Genomic DNA, 14,205 nt, shown 5'->3' on the forward strand with positions numbered 1-14,205 from the left:
CAACTGTCTTCAGTTCTGGTAGCTTGCCTCTAGACAGAAGTTCCGTCATACCCTTCTGACTCATATGGCCAAGTCTACAATGCCACAAATCTGCTGTGCTCTCTGCAACGGTAGTAGCAATAGTGTCAATTAAACCAGTAGTCATATATAGTGTACCAGTTTTCTTACCCCAAGCTAGTACCAATGCCCCTTTTGTGACCTTCCAGGTGCTATCTGAGAACACCACTGAATGACCACACTCATCAAGCTGCCCAACAGAAATGAGGTTCTTCTTCAACTCAGGAATGTGTCTGACCTTTTGCAAGGTCCATTTGTTCTTGCCAGGGAGTGCAATGTCAATGTCTCCCATCCCCACTACGTTCAAAGCCTCACCATCAGCCAAATATACCTTCCCAAAACCACCTGCAACATAATTCCGCATTAGTTCCCTGTGGGAAGATGTATGGAAGGAAGCCCCTGAATCCAGTATCCAGTCATCAACTGGACTATGAACTGCAAGCAATAGTGCATCCTGTACTTCTTCAGTTACCACATTAGCACTATCATTCTCCGTCTTCTTGGGGTTTTTGCAGTTTTTCTTTATGTGGCCAGCTTTGCCACAATTCCAGCAAGTTGCCTGCTGACCAGGCCTCGACTTGCTCTTGCCCCTGTACTTTGATTTTGATCTTCCTCTGTTTGAGTTCCTGTCATGTGATCTCCCTCGAGAATCAACATTTAGGGCTGAACTCAAACCTGAGGTCTCGCCTGAATCTTTCCTGCGCACCTCCTCAGCCAAAATCAAATCACGAATATCATCATATTTCAGTTTAGTTTTACCAGCAGAATTACTAACAGCCATTCTCATGGCTTCCCAACTATTTGGCAATGAAGCCAATAGTATCAGTGCACGTATCTCATCATCAAATTCAATTTGAACAGACGACAATTGATTTGTGATAGTATTAAAATCATTCAGATGTTGTGCAACAGACGTACTATCTGCCATTTTCAAATTGAATAACTTTTTCATCAGATGTACCTTGTTATTCGCTGACGGCTTTTCATACATACCTGACAAAGCCGCAATGAGATCCGTCGTCCTCTTCTCCTTGATGACGTTGTGTGCAACGGATCTCGACAGGGTTAATCGAATAACCCCCAGAACCTGTCGATCCAACAGGTTCCAACTAGCATCATCCATCTTTTCCGGTTGCTGCCCCAATAGTGGAAGATGAAGTTTCTTCCCATAGAGGTAGTCCTCTATCTGCATCCTCTAGTATCCAAAATCCGTGCCATCAAACTTCTCGATTCCCGATACCTTCAATTCATCTCCAGCCATCGTTTCTCCTCAGGCCCGAACCTGGGCTCTTGATACCAATTGTTGTGAAAAACGATGACAATGAATTGAAATAACATCGAACGAGAAAAACAATCACACACGCAATCACACACGACACAAGATGTACGTGGTTCGGCAAATTGCCTACGTCCACGGGAGCTGCAGAGGATTTTATTATTGAGGAATATCACACTACAAGATGGATCTCAACACTGTTCGTCCACAGTGTTTTCGTGTCTACAGTGTATATAGACTTAAGAGGCAAAAAATCATATATATAGTTCAAATGGCGGAATCCCTAAATCGCATGTTCGCTCGAGCGGCGTGTCGAGCGCGCGTCGAGCGAACTTCCCTTCCGCATCCCGCTCGAGCTCACTGTCGAGCTGACGTCGAGCGTTCGACTCTGCCTGATTTCGCTCGAGCGGCCAATGCCTCCGCTCGAGCGAACTCCTCCTGCTCGAGCTCACTGTCGAGCTGACATCGAGCGTTCGACTCTGCCTGACTTCGCTCGAGCGGCCAATGCCTCCGCTCGAACGGTGTGGACCAGACTCCACAGTACTCAACAGTTGATGATAATGAAGATGCTATAGAGAGAGATTCTGAAACAAGCATGGAAGATACATCCAAAGATCAAGACTAAAAGTACTAAAAACTTTATTCATAATGAGTATAGAATTTTATAATAATAATTAATTTCATCTAATTAAATTTTTTGGTATATATAATCAATTTCAAGTATGCTGCCAAAAAGACAAAGAAGAAATGTGCCTTCTCCACCAAGTTGAAGTCTCGAACCCGTTGAGGACTCCCCACTTGAAGAGTTCGTTCCTAAAGATCAAGTTAACACTATAGAGAACAATGCCCAGTCGACACCTACTAGTAAGGAAATGTCGTTGATAATTATTTATATATTTAATATTTTTGTCTCAATAACTATATAACTATAAAAATTATACACATTATCTATATTAGTTGATGCATCCACTCATCGCGGTCGTGGCTATATACGTAGCATCTCACTTGAGAAAAACTGAAGGCATGGCAAGCTGAAAGTCACAATTCCTGATAATTCCACTGGAGGAGTAGATGATAGTGCAGCAGTGCTTTCCTCCTATATTGGTACAGTAATTCGAGCTTATGCTCCATTTTATGTGCGCTCCTAGCGAGATGTGCCGAATGAGATTAGGGAACATATTCGGAGTCATGTGTTGGTGAGTTTACTTTGACAGTTCGTTTTTTTTACTTACATTAGTATATCATATTTTTTACCTAATTAATTTATAATTAGGATGAATTTGACCTCGACTTTGGTCGTAGCGTGGATTTGAGAACTGTGAATGAGTTAATGGCTACACTATTCCAACATCACAAGCGATGATGTCACGACCACTTCAAGAAGTTTGAGTCGTTTGAAAAGGCTGCATAGTCACCTTTCCAGCAGATGAAGTTAGACAACTGGATAAAGTGTTGTGATCTTTTTGCATCTCTAGAATATTAGGTATTCTAGATTTATTTCCATTAATTATTTAAATTAAAATTTTTTGTTTATCTTATATGTATATATATATTATACAATTAACATTCTCAATGTGCATTTTTAGAACTTCAGTTCTACAAATGCACATAATAGATCCGCTCTAACTATTCACCATAATGCTGGTTCAAAATCATTATATCGTCTTGCTAAAAAAATGGTAATTAATAAACTATATAATTCATTTATTTTCCTGTTATTCTTTTATATAAGTACTAACACTATCTTTTTAAATTTGCTAATGTCGTTTTGTTATAAACGTGATGATCCTAAAAACTTTTCCCTCGTTAATGTTTATGCTGCTACTCACACTAATGAGCATAGTGAGTGGATGGATCCTGCCGCTGCAATTAATTATGTAAGCGGTGTTCCTTTTGTTAAATAAATTATGCAACCTATGGTTAAATTCTTTTTTATTTGTATTTTGATACGTTACCTATTGTGTGTTTTGATCTTTCAAACTACAGGGAAAAATGATGGAGTTGCAGTCGGGTTCTGGGGAATCCTCTACTAGTGACATAGACATTTTCACACAAGTTCTCGGGCCCAACTCTAGTATGGCAAGAGGTTTGGGATGATCTTTCAAGCATTTCGGTTCATCCTCCTCAACCTCATCGACTTCACAAATTAATAATTTTAACAAAGAGTTAGAAACTGCACAACACGAGAATGAGTATATGAGTTCCAGACAGCAAGAGTTGGAGTCCCTCTTAGAGCGACAGTCTCATTTAGAGACGTGTTTGTAGGATCAACAAAGAGACCAGGAGGAAAGAATACGTAGTGAGGTCCAAGAGCAAGTGCAGCGGAGATGATGCTACAAATGGAGCATGTTATGTCATTGCAACAGAATCATGGTGGACGAGGAAAGAAAAAGAAATGAATTTTATTAGTGTATTAAATTTTTAATATCTACTTGGAAAACAATTACAAACATTTTTTGTTGTCAAATATGTTATGTAATATGATATAATTGGTATAATTGGTATATTTATTAATGGGATGAGTTTAGTATTTCTGATATGTACGTTCGAATGTAAATAAATATGTTTGAACAATATTCCAAATTCGAACACACGTTCGAACGTAATCACACAAAATTGTAACATAACATTTGAATGTTTACACCGACAAATGAAAATTACGTTCAAATGTTTAAACTTTTAATGTTTCAAACCTCCAAACGTACTTCTTGCGTTCGAACTCTCGTTTCTTAACGTTGGAAAGAACGTCCAAACGTTATGATTCGAACGTTCAGACATCGTTTCCTTTATGTTGGAATCTAAATTCGAATGTAACGTTCGAACATAAATATGATACGTTTGAACGTTAATCAACAAATGTTACCTACTCTCATTCGGATGTCAATTTGTCTCGTTTACGTTTGAATGTTATATTTTTCATTCGAACGTAATATTTTGTAACAGATTCTAACTGTCACAGAAAAGTAAACATTCGAATGTTATTTAAAACGGCACATCACAAACCATCACTAAAAATATTTTTAGTGACCCTTGTACAGTAAACTGTCACCATATGTATTCTATGACGCACATTTCGTGACAGTTTATAATCGTCACCTAATGTATTTCGTGACGCTTTTTCTATTTCTTGTGATAGTTTCATCTATCACTAAATCCAATTTTTGTTGTAGTGTAAGAAGATAGACATGATATTGGAGATGGCATAATTACTCCACTAATCTTCGGAAGGTTTCTTGACCTATACAACTTTATTAGTCTATTGCAACCATATATACATTATTTATAAACAGTTTTTCTACGGACAGTCATGAGATGCAACTGTGGGGCAGTCTGCTAATATATTATCCCACGGTAGCAACTGATTTATTATTAAAAAATGAAAAAAAAAAGAACAACCAAACCAACGAGTTTGGTCTTTGTAAAACCAACGAGTTTGGTCTCTGTAAAACCAACTAGTTTGGTCTCTACAAAATCAAAAATAGACAACCAAAGCAACAAATTTGAGCCCCCAAGCACTATTTTGCACAGTTTTTTGAGGTAGCAAACAACGAGTTTCCTCGTCGGTAGTCATAAGAATCAACTCTAGTTAGCTGATATCCCTAAGAAGAAGATCTTGGCTGAAACCAGAATACAAAAGAATTTTTTTGAAGAAAACTATGCAAATCTGGGCAAGCAACATTGATAAATTCACAGAGGAAGACATAGTGCAAATCTAGATAGTCTTCAAATCTTCTGCTAAGGAAGAACTAGGAACAGATTTTAGCTATTTTTGTTCCTCATAATCTCACATTTCTGTTGATTTGATGATCTGTTGATTCTCTTTCAAATGAGTCGAGAACCACTTCAAGCTTGAGATTGGTTTCGTGTCTTAGATCTACTACTTGGTCAAATTAGATCTAAAGCCAAATCTGTGAGCAAATCATGATATGAAGCAAAACCAGTTTCTTGAAAATAAAACTTGCAGATTTGAAGCACACCAGTTGAGGAGAGGAGGTCGTGCTTTGACGATCTAGGAGGAGTCTGATGATCCCAAGTAAATCATATGGATTTAATTCTAGCGTGACTCGAGCTAATTGGAATCGAATGGGAGAAAGATTTCCTAGAAATAAAAGGGAAAGGGAGAAAGAGATGGGGAATCAAAGTCTCGGAGAAGGGGGATGGGGACTGTGTTTTTAGATGAAACGGTGCGTTTTTATTTTTCCACATCAAATACGTTTACCTCTCGCTTGCACCAAGCAACTGCATATAGCGTTTTTCATATATAAATATATATATATATAAATATACATATATATGAGATACATATATATGAGCTTTGCTACACATAAGCCCACACACCACATTTTTTTATTTTTTTAAATGTTTTTGGATTGATTCTTCTTAAATTAATTAAATTATTCTACTAATTATCCGTATATAAAATATTTGGTAAAAGAGAAAAAAAAATTAGTGTGTGGACTTATGCTTAGAATTATATATATATATACATATATATATACGGAAAAAACAACACCTGCATGCTCAATCAAGGAACTGTATCGGTGTGGTTTTAATTATTAATTGGTTATATTATGAATGGGTATCCTTATCTAGCAAGTCTCCTTGTTGAGAAATGTCGTGCGTATAATATTTTTCCGGTTAATTGGTTGTTCCAAACTCTATGTCGATCAGAGTACTCTATAAAAAATATATGGCAAAAAAAAAATAATAATAATAATAATTTTAAACATAACCCCACACATCATATTTTTTATTTTTTATTTTTTTATGACTTTTTTGAGTTCATTTTTTAAAACTAATTGAATTAATCTACTCATTATTCATAAAAATAAAAAAAGGAAAAAAAAAAAGTGTAGCGTATACGCTTATGCATAGCAAGGCTCAAAAAAATAAAAAAACTATGAAAGCTTACAATAAATTATTACAATAGAATGAGATATATGGAGAATGAAATCATTTATCTCATCAAAATTTCCCCTAGTTTAGGAAGTATTAAGGGTGTGTTTGGGCGTTGAGAGTATCTTAACACTTCTCAACATACTCCACTACTATTTATTATTTTATTATTAATTTTCACCTATTTTTTTACTATTATTCATTATTTTTTACTACTATTTAATATTTTAATATTATTTTTCACTTACTTTTTCACTACTATTCACAACATATCTTAACACCTAAATGATCAGCTTAAAATTTCATCTTCCAAGCATAGAAGCTGTCAAAGTAATACAAGGATAAGTCCAGGATCGTATTCTACAGGGACAAAGGGTTATCAAAGCGTTTGTGAAATTTTCTTTGTATAGAAGAAGTATCGATTATGAAAGATGAAAATAAATGTGAATCTATATTTCTAAAATTACCAAAACTAAGAAGTTTAGAGAAAATGTATAGCAAATGAATTAAACTTGTAAGAAACAATAAAACAAACACTTGGGATACAATTTTCACCCACTAATTCGGAGATGGATTTACTTCTCTTTTCATCTTCTCTCAACCATGCTCCCATTCTTAGAAATCATGGTCGGATAATATAGCAATGAATCCTAATTCTTAGCCTAATAAAACTACTTGACAGATTATATAACAATTGTAAAATAGTGGAAGAAAGCCATCAAAGTCTTGTTACTTGTTCAAATATTAATTGTGCCTTTACGTTTACAACTAATCTAAACCAAGAACAAAGAACTCCGATCCTTTCTAAAAGTAAGTTGAAATATCATCTACCAAGTTAATCATTAAAATCAAATAATATTGAAGAAAATCCACTCCAAAACAGTCATAGGTTACTCATTGAATCCCAAGCTCAAAATCTAGTCTATCATCTCTAAATTAGTAAAATGCTCAAAAATGATGAATCTTAACATTTTAAGTAACTGTATGAAAATGAATACAGGAGAATAAATAAAACAAGCTGAATGAACAACTAAGAAATAAAAACTGGGAAAACAAAAGAAAGGAAAATAAAATAGAAATGAGAACCGACCGACCCAAATAAACTAAGACTAAGAAAAAAAAAAAAAAAAAACTTCAGCCGACTACCACTAAGAAACAAGAAGTAGTATTACGAAATGGAAGAAAAAGAAAAGTAACAATAAAACTAAAAAAATCTGAGAGAGAGATTTCCGTCTCCAATGAAAAAGACTCAGCCCAAAACTAAGAACAAGTTACAAGAAGCAAGAGGAAAACTATAAGTAAACCAAGCGGGAGTGAAAACTCACGCTCTCCAGCAAAAGAAATAACTAAAAGAAACTCAAAACTTCAGCTAAGAACGAATGAGAAAACAACAACCGTCCACCCTACTGTCTAAACGGAAAAAAAAAAATAAATAAACAAACTCCAACTAATAAAACTCTACTCTGCTGCTTCTCCGTCTAAACGAAAGCAAGAAATAATGTAAAAGCCAAAACCGGCCAGCTGCCCTACGTCTAAACGAAAAGAAAGGAAAATAAAAACTCAGCCCACTCTACTGCTACCAGGTCTGGAACGAAAACAAAATAAAGCTTGAGAACAAAAACTGCCGCCTTGCAACTAAATGAAAAAGAAGAGAAAATAAAAACTGTAGCCGAACAAAAAAAAAATAGCCTGAAAGATAAACTGAAGCCTAGCATCTGAAACAAAAGAAAGAAAATAACAACTCCAAGCTAAGCTACTGAACTCCCATAGCATTTCAGCCCTCTTTCTTTTTATAGCCGTGTGTCTTGTGAGCTGTCCATGTGATGCCGTGGTGACCTTCCATGTGCAGAAGCAAGAAAGCTGAAATGAACAGCTTGCCTTCCAGCAACACATCACTGATCTCCTGCACGTCCAGCTACCCGAAAAAGAAAGAAATAAGATAAAACTCTGCTACTGCTGCACGTCCGAGTGGTCCCCAGGTGTAGAACCAAAAAGCACTCCAGCATGTTCTTCTTTGAGTGAAGTCCAGCTCTGTCAAAGTTGAGGGCCAGCAGTTTTATTCTTCTGCTGACCTGCTGCACGTCCGAGTGCTTCCATGTGATCTCCTGCAACGTGCCTAGTGCTAGGTCTGTAACGCAATTCACATGCCAAAAGTTGAAACCGAATAATCCTCTACTGTCCGAGTGTGTGCTGTCCGAGTGCCCCTTGTGTTCCCTTCATTTATTTCTTTCACTTGCTTTTTGAATTAAATCATTCCCAGGTTGAACATGGACTTCAGTTGTTTGAAAATGCTTAGATCTACTAAGGATGCTTGCCTCCATCTTATATCTTCATAAATTTTTTTTTTCAACTATGTAGGCAATGGCTTTACTCCTGAACACCGACCAAGATTCAAATATAAGTTTTACGTAAGCATTAGTCGGCCCCACATCAAAATGCATGCATCTATGTTTAATTAGGGGTAATATCTTATTTCACATGTCAAATAAAGTTAAGTCACATTATCTAATTAATACTCTTATTTTAACTCATAAAGCACTTTTAACTTAAGATATTTAAGAGTATTTAATACCACATAATTGACCATTTATCACTCAACCTAACCTTAGATGCGATTGAGTAAGACTGGTAGCTAGTTTCTCATGATTCCCAATTAATTAAGGACATTTCAGTAAAAATGTCATTAAATAATTAATTAGCCTACTTAAATCGATTACTTGTCCTGTCAAGAAAAGAGTCAACTAGTTGGTAAATGATTTATATATTGAAAAATTCTAATTATCATCTTCATGCACCACATATTATATCTATTTTAATTTTTTATTTATTTTTCGTATAAAAAATAAGTGGTGTATGAATAATAAATAGTATAACTCAATTAGTTTCATAAGAATAAAATAAAATAAAAAATAAAAAAATAAAAAATCATTGTAAAATATATACCTAAAATATGTAAAATAAGTTGACAATACGTTCGGTATTGCTCTAATTATTATTCTATATATTGTGATCGATTGGTGTTTGCATTTTTTCTTTAAGCTGTAAGTACGGTGGTGTATTTCATCTGTGGGATGATGTCTTTTAATAGTACAATATACTTCTAATTGTTATGTATTTTCATGAATATGTAATCCTGTATATATAGGGAATCCGATGGAGTTAAATAAAGACTCTGGTTACTAGGCCTGCAACTCGATGAAGACAAGCCAGGTCTGTGCCTGGTCCGATCCGACCTAGTTGCTAAAGCGCGCCAACCCAACCCGACCCTTCCGTACATGCGGGTCCGTACGGATGGAACGAGTTTTTTTTTTTTTTTTCTCAGTTGAGTTCATTTCTATTTTGATGAAATTCTACACCCACCCGATATGTTTGGCTTCTATTGGTTGAATCCCTTTTCTGTAAAATCCCATACTCAAGACTTTCAAGTTTGATTTATGAAAACAGAGGGTTTTATTGAGGATTTGGTTCAATGGAAAACGTTTCCAGCCTTGGAAAAGAAGAAGAACAAATCGAATTGTCGCCACAACATAATTATTTTCATGCAGGATTTGTGAGCATAGCATGTTGCGCAGACTCAAACTTCAATGACCAAAACATAAACATAAACATAAGCTGGTTAACAGTCTAGCTTATCTCTGATTGAAAAAAAAGGAATCAACAGACATCGATGAAATGAAACCAAAGCAAAGCAAAGCAAATTAAATTAAAGCAAACTAAAAAAAAAGATCTCAAAAAAATATATTCAGATCTTAAAAAAAAAAAAATCGTTTGTATCAGTTAGAAAAAATCAAATTGATACGAACGAAGCACCATAGCCAATCGTAGAACCCAACAAAGCACCATCGCCCACTTCAATAACTCCAACCAAAACCCAGCACAAAATCAAAACCCACTTCAACCAAACCCTCATCTTGAAGAGAAATACAAGAATTGTTCATATTCTAAGCAAAACCTAGCACAAAATCACAAAGATAAATCACACGAAGCAAAACCAAGCAGTTTGGGGGGAAATACGTTAAATAGAGAGACTCACTAGCTTGAACGGTGAAGACGAACAGTGAAGATGATGGTGACGATGAACGGAGATTCCCTACAGTGACGATGAACGGCGATGCCCAATGGAGAGGTGCACTGGTGGCTAGGGTTTGTGAAATGAAGCGAAGAGGGACTCCAAAACGCGTAGACGGTATCGGTTTCAACCGATATTAACTTGGTTCAACCCGCTAGTGGAGTGGATCCGAATAACCCAACTTGTGTCGGTTGGGCTCAAGCTGGTTCTTGCGGACGGATCAACTCGCTGCATTTTATGCACAGGCCTGCTGGTTACCTTGGATCATCCTAGATATAAGAGTATTAGTATTGGATTGCCTATTCTATTGTGCAAATTTTACTTAATATTACACTTTTTTTACTTTTTGTCCATTCCATTCAAAACCTGATTATTCAACAAAATTTTATATAATAATAAAATATTACTTATTTTAAAATTTTTTATTAGTTCTTTAGAATTTTTTTTTTGTCATACTTTACAAATCTACCGGTTATAATTTATTTTGTAATTAAATAAAAATTATTTTATTTCAATTATTATAATTTATAGTTCACTTTTTTTTTTATGGTTTTTTTTTTATGATTTATAGTTCACTTTATAGTTCATTTTTCTGATGAATTTTTTTAATCATAACGATTATATAGTTCACTTTATTTAAATTATTGGTTTTTATTTATATTTTCAACGATTATTATTTGTAAGTGAGAATCTATCAGTAAATACCTAAAATTCTATACAGTTGTTAATTTAATTTACATTCGGCTGGATGAAATAAGAATAAAAATTGAGATGGTCTTTCTATGGTTGAGATCAATTTTGTTGATCCTCTTTCAGTTATTGTAGTTAAAAGCTAAGATAATTTTATCTTGCCTAATCCAATTAATGCAAGTGAATATTGCCTTCCATTAGCCATTTAATAGATCCCATTGGCAATTGGCTGAGTCAATGTACGTGCTCTATCTAATGTGTTTGTGTTTATTATGTCTTCCGATATGTATACGTTTGTTTGCATCTTTTGGCTAATTAGATTTCAGAATCGCTGTCGATAAACAAAAACATGCAGGTGTCCAAACCCACCAACAACGTCAATATACCAATGTAGTAATGTATGTCATATGACTGTGTTACGATAAATATATATATATCAAATGTGACACCCTTGGATCCTGCTAGTGCTTTGGTAGAAGCTATGTTGCCAGGATGTTGGCTGCTCGGGTGTGACCCCCTTGAATATTGTGATAACAAAGTGTGTGCTAACATGATTAAATTGAAGTGTTCAGTTAATTCGTAGCTAAAATTAAAAAAAGATAGTCATAAGTCTAAATAACAGCACCAGAAAATTTAATACAACACAAGCCAAGTATCCATAAGCTGATAAAATATTACAGTTATCTAATCTTGCAATAAAGTCAAATATAGCAACTTAGCAATTGGGAAAAAACACAAATCCTCAATCCCTTGGCAACATCGAGACTCCATATTCATAACCACTATTGAACTCTCCATCTGCATCAAATTCTGAAGAGCCGGACAATAGTGAATCTACGAATGTGAGATTTCATAAAATCTCACTAAGTGAAATTAAAACTAACACTAAAAAATGCATGCTAGTGAAAATGAAGTTGTACAAACAAAAAATGCAAGGAAGGATGACATTGACATTTCACATTTAACGAAAATTAAACATAACAAAGTAACAGAGCTCAAGTACACAGCATAATATTCCACAAAAGTTGGAACAGCCCAAAAGAAACTTCATCTTTTTGAAAATATTCATTTTATTAATGTGTGAGCCATGATCTAACTTAAATGTCTCATACATACACCCTAGCTCTCTTCACCACAATATGGGTATGATACCCCAAGCATACATGACAGATAAGATGCAATGCACCTAGGAGTATAAAGTAAATAGTAGCGAAAAATTCTTTTACTACATTAGGTCGGGTGGTAAAATAAATATCATGGTACCGAATCACAATTATTCCCAAAAGATTTCATTTCATAAAAACCATCCAAAGCATAGTGTTTTCTCAAAAACTCCCAAAAACACGAGACCATGATTAAAAGTCATCAAAATTTGTTCTTTCTTTCATTGTCTCCATGATCCCTTGTCAAAATATCAACTAGCTAGGTCATTCCTATTCGGCCTTTTTTTTGTTCAAAATCCTCCTTAAATCCTTGAAGAGCTGTAATATTTCAATGATAAACTGGTTGGGGCTTCCAACCTATCCAAAATGGATAGTTCTGATGAGCTCTCAGAAGGAAGATTTGACAAAAAAGAAACTGCAGAAGTTGTTTTGGGGGGGGAAGGGGTGGTGGGGTAGCTACTCAGTAGAGGGGTTGACTTACTCTCCACACACAGCAAAACACAAGTTGCTATTCTACAACATTAGCGACAGAAGCATGTGGGAAGCTTCTTCTCTTGGTCTGTTAGGGTTTTGGGGAACGTGGAGGAGATGCAGCAAGGGCTGTCTCGGAAGAGGGCACTAGCTGGGGGAAGGAGTTTTTTGGAGGGGGACTTTCTACTTTTTCGTCGAGGGCCATGACTTTTTTTTTGGGGGGGGGGGGGGGGGGGGGGGGAGCTTTTGGAGACATGCAGCCACGAGAGAGAGATTTTCCCGTGCTTTCAGAATAAACGCATACAAGGGAAAGGAAATGATTTCTTTTTGTATTTTTTTGGTTTGGATATGGACGCAAGATTTTGGGAGTTTTTGTTTTTCTCTTCACTTTTGCTCTTGGATGGAGGTTGTTTTCTAGTGTAGGGGTGTAAATATTAACTAGTAAACAGGAAAACCGGACCGGACCGGCGAGGACCGGACCGGTTGTGCCAGTTTTGAACCGGTCTGGTTTTGGTTCCGGTCATTTTTAGACCAGACCGGTACTATTTAATATGTATATATTTTTTTATTTATTTAATGTTATTATATTATATTATTTATTATATAATATTTTTTTATATATAATACATAATAATATAAATTATAATTATATATAAGACAGTGTTATTTTAATTTATAAAATAAAAGTTTAATCTTAAACATGAAAATTTAATTGATCATATGCTTTAAATATATAATATTATAAATATATATTATTTATTAATAACATTTTATCATAGATTCATAAGAAGTTAGATCCTGAAAAGAAAGAAAATCACTCAAATATTATTATTAAATTTTAATGGCCTAATACACTTAAAACTCTTCATATTTTTTTTGATAAGTACATAAGACATTAGTAGATAAATATAAATTATATATATTAGCATATAATTTATATAAAGCTATACCAAAGCTATACTAATAGCATAATTTTTTTACATAGCAGTCTTTTTATATAGTAGTTTTTTTTTTAAGTAGAATTTTTTGACATAGCAGTTTTTTTTTTTTGTTATAAACAGATTTTTTTTATAATAAATATATATTTTATTAAAACCGAAAAACCGGACCGGAAACCGGTAAACCGGAATACCGGTTTAGGAGGATAATCGGTGCGTAATTGGTTTTGAAAAATGTAAAACCGGTGCCTACCGGTTTGGTCCTAGATTTTGTCCAAAACCGGACCGGTTACACCCCTATTCTAGTGTTGATTTGTGTATTTTATTTTAATTTTCTAATGGAGAATGTTTATTTGATTTTTATGGCTATTGTCATGAACATGGTTGGCTAAATTTTCATACTAAGGTTAGACGTGAAGTCTAATAATTTGGACATCATTTTTGGATCAACATTAGAGTTTATATTGTGAATTTGATCGATTGAATAGTTTTATTATTTGATATTTTGATTATATATCTATTTATCTTGGTTCATTATGATTTCTGAATACATTATATGCTTGAAAAATTCATGTGATATTTAAATGGGTTTGTGAATATTTTAACCATCAATTATTTATGCTTAATCATTAGTGATTAGTTTTC

General features: G+C 34.6%; 1 long non-coding RNA gene across 1 annotated transcript; it reads right to left on the reverse strand.

Annotated features, from left to right (window-relative positions):
* Positions 1-7,837: 7,837 nt before the first annotated feature.
* On the reverse strand, positions 7,838-10,551 carry LOC122278324. Its single transcript, XR_006229328.1, has 2 exons — positions 10,263-10,551; positions 7,838-8,602 (listed from the first exon to the last, which is right to left on the reverse strand). It is a non-coding gene; the product is annotated as an uncharacterized LOC122278324 (long non-coding RNA).
* Between the last annotated feature and the right edge of the window lie 3,654 nt (positions 10,552-14,205).

Source organism: Carya illinoinensis, chromosome 10 (genome assembly GCF_018687715.1).
Source record: "Carya illinoinensis cultivar Pawnee chromosome 10, C.illinoinensisPawnee_v1, whole genome shotgun sequence".
Lineage (NCBI taxonomy): Eukaryota > Viridiplantae > Streptophyta > Magnoliopsida > Fagales > Juglandaceae > Carya > Carya illinoinensis.